This window comes from Saccoglossus kowalevskii, chromosome 17 (assembly GCF_978046115.1).
Source record: "Saccoglossus kowalevskii chromosome 17, keSacKowa6.1, whole genome shotgun sequence".
NCBI lineage: Eukaryota > Metazoa > Hemichordata > Enteropneusta > Harrimaniidae > Saccoglossus > Saccoglossus kowalevskii.
The window spans coordinates 29,301,751-29,307,750 of NC_140657.1; the positions used below are offsets into that span (position 1 = coordinate 29,301,751).

General features: G+C 33.9%; 11 non-coding genes across 11 annotated transcripts; all 11 read right to left on the reverse strand.

The window, feature by feature from the left end:
• Window positions 1–110: 110 nt before the first annotated feature.
• TRNAW-CCA (transfer RNA tryptophan (anticodon CCA)) lies at window positions 111–182 on the reverse strand. Its single transcript has one exon. It is a non-coding gene; the product is annotated as a tRNA-Trp (tRNA).
• Window positions 183–576: 394 nt separating this feature from the next.
• Window positions 577–648, reverse strand: TRNAW-CCA (transfer RNA tryptophan (anticodon CCA)). Its single transcript has one exon. It is a non-coding gene; the product is annotated as a tRNA-Trp (tRNA).
• A 588-nt stretch (window positions 649–1,236) lies between these two features.
• TRNAW-CCA (transfer RNA tryptophan (anticodon CCA)) lies at window positions 1,237–1,308 on the reverse strand. The gene has a single exon. It is a non-coding gene; the product is annotated as a tRNA-Trp (tRNA).
• A 390-nt stretch (window positions 1,309–1,698) lies between these two features.
• On the reverse strand, window positions 1,699–1,770 carry TRNAW-CCA (transfer RNA tryptophan (anticodon CCA)). The gene has a single exon. It is a non-coding gene; the product is annotated as a tRNA-Trp (tRNA).
• A 588-nt stretch (window positions 1,771–2,358) lies between these two features.
• On the reverse strand, window positions 2,359–2,430 carry TRNAW-CCA (transfer RNA tryptophan (anticodon CCA)). The gene has a single exon. It is a non-coding gene; the product is annotated as a tRNA-Trp (tRNA).
• A 390-nt stretch (window positions 2,431–2,820) lies between these two features.
• Window positions 2,821–2,892, reverse strand: TRNAW-CCA (transfer RNA tryptophan (anticodon CCA)). Its single transcript has one exon. It is a non-coding gene; the product is annotated as a tRNA-Trp (tRNA).
• A 385-nt stretch (window positions 2,893–3,277) lies between these two features.
• On the reverse strand, window positions 3,278–3,349 carry TRNAW-CCA (transfer RNA tryptophan (anticodon CCA)). The gene has a single exon. It is a non-coding gene; the product is annotated as a tRNA-Trp (tRNA).
• Window positions 3,350–3,739: 390 nt separating this feature from the next.
• Window positions 3,740–3,811, reverse strand: TRNAW-CCA (transfer RNA tryptophan (anticodon CCA)). The gene has a single exon. It is a non-coding gene; the product is annotated as a tRNA-Trp (tRNA).
• A 618-nt stretch (window positions 3,812–4,429) lies between these two features.
• On the reverse strand, window positions 4,430–4,501 carry TRNAW-CCA (transfer RNA tryptophan (anticodon CCA)). The gene has a single exon. It is a non-coding gene; the product is annotated as a tRNA-Trp (tRNA).
• A 381-nt stretch (window positions 4,502–4,882) lies between these two features.
• TRNAW-CCA (transfer RNA tryptophan (anticodon CCA)) lies at window positions 4,883–4,954 on the reverse strand. Its single transcript has one exon. It is a non-coding gene; the product is annotated as a tRNA-Trp (tRNA).
• A 394-nt stretch (window positions 4,955–5,348) lies between these two features.
• On the reverse strand, window positions 5,349–5,420 carry TRNAW-CCA (transfer RNA tryptophan (anticodon CCA)). Its single transcript has one exon. It is a non-coding gene; the product is annotated as a tRNA-Trp (tRNA).
• Window positions 5,421–6,000: the final 580 nt, after the last annotated feature.

Consider the following 6,000-nt stretch of genomic DNA (forward strand, 5'->3'; position numbering starts at 1 on the left):
CAACTATTCAAAAACAACAGTTATGGAGTACTTTGATCTATTCATGATTTTCCTGTTCAAAATGGTAAAGCTCACAATTCGTATTTAGTCCCTAAACCCACTGACCTCAATGACCCTGACGTGATTCGAACACGAAACCTTCTGATCTGGAGTCAGACGCGCTACCATTGCGCCACAGAGTCAGTACTTACATGCACTTAATGCGTCTGTATTTTTTTATTTTTCATTTTTATGACATCCTACAAGGTATTTTATGATAATGTAATTTTCCTGTGACATGTGTATTGAGTGATATAATATATGACGTGACCTAAGGAAAACAATTACCAATCACTTAGTTTACTGATAAATTGAAAGTAAGTTATGTTCAATACATGATATTCCACTGAATGATAAACATTTACTATGTTGCGACCTTTATTGTCGCTTTCTTTGTATGAATTCAGTGTGATAGTAGATTTTGGGTCAACTATTCAAAAACAACAGTTATGGAGTACTTTGATCTATTCATGATTTTCCTGTTCAAAATGGTAAAGCTCACAATTCGTATTTAGTCCCTAAACCCACTGACCTCAATGACCCTGACGTGATTCGAACACGAAACCTTCTGATCTGGAGTCAGACGCGCTACCATTGCGCCACAGAGTCAGTACTTACATGCACTTAATGCGTCTGTATTTTTTTATTTTTCATTTTTATGACATCCTACAAGGTATTTTATGATAATGTAATTTTCCTGTGACATGTGTATTGAGTGATATAATATATGACGTGACCTAAGGAAAACAATTACCAATCACTTACTTTACTGATAAATTGAAAGTAAGTTATGTTCAACACATGATATTCCACTGAATGATAAACATTTATTATGTTGCGACCTTTATTTTTATGACATCCTACAAGGTATTTCATGATAATGTAATTTTCTTGTGACATGTGTATTGAGTGATATAATATATGACGGGACCTTAGGAAAACAATTACAAATCACTTAGTTTACTGATAAATTGAAAGTAAGTTATGTTCAACACATGATATTCCACTGAATGATAAACATTTATTATGTTGCGATCTTTATTGTCGCTTTCTTTGTATGAACTCAGTGTGATAGTATATTTTGGGTCAACTATTCCAAAACAACAGTTATGGAGTACTTTGATCTATTCGTGATAGTCGTGTTCAAAATGGTAAAGCTCACAATTCGTATTTAGTCCCTAAACCCATCGACCTCAATGACCCTGACGTGATTCGAACACGCAACCTTCTGATCTGGAGTCAGACGCGCTACCATTGCGCTACAGAGTCAGTACATGCACTTAATGCGTCTGTATTTTTTTATTTTTCATTTTTATGACATCCTACAAGGTATTTTATGATAATGTAATTTTCCTGTGACATGTGTATTGAGTGATATAATATATGACGTGACCTAAGGAAAACAATTACCAATCACTTAGTTTACTGATAAATTGAAAGTAAGTTATGTTCAATACATGATATTCCACTGAATGATAAACATTTACTATGTTGCGACCTTTATTGTCGCTTTCTTTGTATGAATTCAGTGTGATAGTAGATTTTGGGTCAACTATTCAAAAACAACAGTTATGGAGTACTTTGATCTATTCATGATTTTCCTGTTCAAAATGGTAAAGCTCACAATTCGTATTTAGTCCCTAAACCCATCCACCTCAATGACCCTGACGTGATTCGAACACGCAACCTTCTGATCTGGAGTCAGACGCGCTACCATTGCGCCACAGAGTCAGTACTTACATGCACTTAATGCGTCTGTATTTTTTTATTTTTCATTTTTATGACATCCTACAAGGTATTTTATGATAATGTAATTTTCCTGTGACATGTGTATTGAGTGATATAATATATGACGTAACCTAAGGAAAACAATTACCAATCACTTACTTTACTGATAAATTGAAAGTAAGTTATGTTCAACACATGATATTCCACTGAATGATAAACATTTATTATGTTGCGACCTTTATTTTTATGACATCCTACAAGGTATTTCATGATAATGTAATTTTCTTGTGACATGTGTATTGAGTGATATAATATATGACGGGACCTTAGGAAAACAATTACCAATCACTTAGTTTACTGATAAATTGAAAGTAAGTTATGTTCAACACATGATATTCCACTGAATGATAAACATTTATTATGTTGCGATCTTTATTGTCGCTTTCTTTGTATGAACTCAGTGTGATAGTAGATTTTGGGTCAACTATTCCAAAACAACAGTTATGGAGTACTTGGATCTATTCGTGATAGTCGTGTTCAAAATGGTAAAGCTCACAATTCGTATTTAGTCCCTAAACCCATCGACCTCAATAACCCTGACGTGATTCGAACACGCAACCTTCTGATCTGGAGTCAGACGCGCTACCATTGCGCTACAAAGTCAGTACATGCACTTAATGCGTCTGTATTTTTTTATTTTTCATTTTTATGACATCCTACAAGGTATTTTATGATAATGTAATTTTCCTGTGACATGTGTATTGAGTGATATAATATATGACGTGACCTAAGGAAAACAATTACCAATCACTTAGTTTACTGATAAATTGAAAGTAAGTTATGTTCAATACATGATATTCCACTGAATAATAAACATTTACTATGTTGCGACCTTTATTGTCGCTTTCTTTGTATGAATTCAGTGTGATAGTAGATTTTGGGTCAACTATTCAAAAACAACAGTTATGGAGTACTTTGATCTATTCATGATTTTCCTGTTCAAAATGGTAAAGCTCACAATTCATATTTAGTCCCTAAACCCATCCACCTCAATGACACTGACGTGATTCGAACACGCAACCTTCTGATCTGGAGTCAGACGCGCTACCATTGCGCCACAGAGTCAGTACTTACATGCACTTAATGCGTCTGTATTTTTTTATTTTTCATTTTTATGACATCCTACAAGGTATTTTATGAAAATGTAATTTTCCTGTGACATGTGTATTGAGTGATATAATATATGACGTGACCTAAGGAAAACAATTACCAATCACTTAGTTTACTGATAAATTGAAAGTAAGTTATGTTCAACACATGATATTCCACTGAATGATAAACATTTATTATGTTGGGACCTTTATTGTCGCTTTCTTTGTATGAATTCAGTGTGATAGTAGATTTTGGGTCAACTATTCCAAAACAACAGTTATGGAGTACTTTGATCTATTCGTGTTCAAAATGGTAAAGCTCACAATTCGTATTTAGTCCCTAAACCCATCGACCTCAATGACCCTGACGTGATTCGAACACGCAACCTTCTGATCTGGAGTCAGACGCGCTACCATTGCGCTACAGAGTCAGTACATGCACTTAATACGTCTGTATTTTTTTATTTTTCATTTTTATGACATCCTACAAGGTATTTTATGATAATGTAATTTTCCTGTGACATGTGTATTGAGTGATATAATATATGACGTGACCTAAGGAAAACAATTACCAATCACTTAGTTTACTGATAAATTGAAAGTAAGTTATGTTCAATACATGATATTCCACTGAATGATAAACATTTACTATGTTGCGACCTTTATTGTCGCTTTCTTTGTATGAATTCAGTGTGATAGTAGATTTTGGGTCAACTATTCAAAAACAACAGTTATGGAGTACTTTGATCTATTCATGATTTTCCTGTTCAAAATGGTAAAGCTCACAATTCGTATTTAGTCCCTAAACCCACCGACCTCAATGACCCTGACGTGATTCGAACACGCAACCTTCTGATCTGGAGTCAGACGCGCTACCATTGCGCCACAGAGTCAGTACTTACATGCACTTAATGCGTCTGTATTTTTTTATTTTTCATTTTTATGACATCCTACAAGGTATTTTTCATTTTTATGACATCCTACAAGGTATTTTATGATAATGTAATTTTCCTGTGACATGTGTATTGAGTGATATAATATATGACGTGACCTAAGGAAAACAATTACCAATCACTTACTTTACTGATAAATTGAAAGTAAGTTATGTTCAACACATGATATTCCACTGAATGATAAACATTTATTATGTTGCGACCTTTATTTTTATGACATCCTACAAGGTATTTCATGATAATGTAATTTTCTTGTGACATGTGTATTGAGTGATATAATATATGACGGGACCTTAGGAAAACAATTACCAATCACTTAGTTTACTGATAAATTGAAAGTAAGTTATGTTCAACACATGATATTCCACTGAATGATAAACATTTATTATGTTGCGGTCTTTATTGTCGCTTTCTTTGTATGAACTCAGTGTGATAGTAGATTTTGGGTCAACTATTCCAAAACAACAGTTATGGAGTACTTTGATCTATTCGTGATAGTCGTGTTCAAAATGGTAAAGCTCACAATTCGTATTTAGTCCCTAAACCCATCGACCTCAATGACCCTGACGTGATTCGAACACGCAACCTTCTGATCTGGAGTCAGACGCGCTACCATTGCGCTACAAAGACAGTACATGCACTTAATGCGTCTGTATTTTTTTATTTTTCATTTTTATGACATCCTACAAGGTATTTTATGATAATGTAATTTTCCTGTGACATGTGTATTGAGTGATTTAATATATGACGTGACCTAAGGAAAACAATTACCAATCACTTAGTTTACTGATAAATTGAAAGTAAGTTATGTTCAACACATGATATTCCACTGAATGATAAACATTTATTATGTTGCGACCTTTATTGTCGCTTTCTTTGTATGAATTCAGTGTGATAGTAGATTTTGGGTCAACTATTCCAAAACAACAGTTATGGAGTACTTTGATCTATTCGTGTTCAAAATGGTAAAGCTCACAATTCGTATTTAGTCCCTAAACCCATCGACCTCAATGACCCTGACGTGATTCGAACACGAAACCTTCTGATCTGGAGTCAGACGCGCTACCATTGCGCCACAGAGTCAGTACTTACATGCACTTAATGCGTCTGTATTTTTTTGTTTTTCGTTTTTATGTCATCCTACAAGGTATTTTATGATAATGTAATTTTCCTGTGACATGTGTATTGAGTGATATAATATATGACGTGACCTAAGGAAAACAATTACCAATCACTTAGTTTACTGATAAATTGAAAGTAAGTTATGTTCAATACATGATATTCCACTGAATGATAAACATTTACTATGTTGCGACCTTTATTGTCGCTTTCTTTGTATGAATTCAGTGTGATAGTAGATTTTGGGTCAACTATTCAAAAACAACAGTTATGGAGTACTTTGATCTATTCATGATTTTCCTGTTCAAAATGGTAAAGCTCACAATTCGTATTTAGTCCCTAAACCCACCGACCTCAATGACCCTGACGTGATTCGAACACGCAACCTTCTGATCTGGAGTCAGACGCGCTACCATTGCGCCACAGAGTCAGTACTTACATGCACTTAATGCGTCTGTATTTTTTTATTTTTCATTTTTATGACATCCTACAAGGTATTTTATGATAATGTAATTTTCCTGTGACATGTGTATTGAGTGATATAATATATGACGTGACCTAAGGAAAACAATTACCAATCACTTACTTTACTGATAAATTGAAAGTAAGTTATGTTCAACACATGATATTCCACTGAATGATAAACATTTATTATGTTGCGACCTTTATTTTTATGACATCCTACAAGGTATTTCATGATAATGTAATTTTCTTGTGACATGTGTATTGAGTGATATAATATATGACGGGACCTAAGGAAAACAATTACCAATCACTTAGTTTACTGATAAATTGAAAGTAAGTTATGTTCAACACATGATATTCCACTGAATGATAAACATTTATTATGTTGCGATCTTTATTGTCGCTTTCTTTGTATGAACTCAGTGTGATAGTAGATTTTGGGTCAACTATTCCAAAACAACAGTTATGGAGTACTTTGATCTATTCGTGATAGTCGTGTTCAAAATGGTAAAGCTCACAATTCGTATTTAGTCCCTAAACCCATC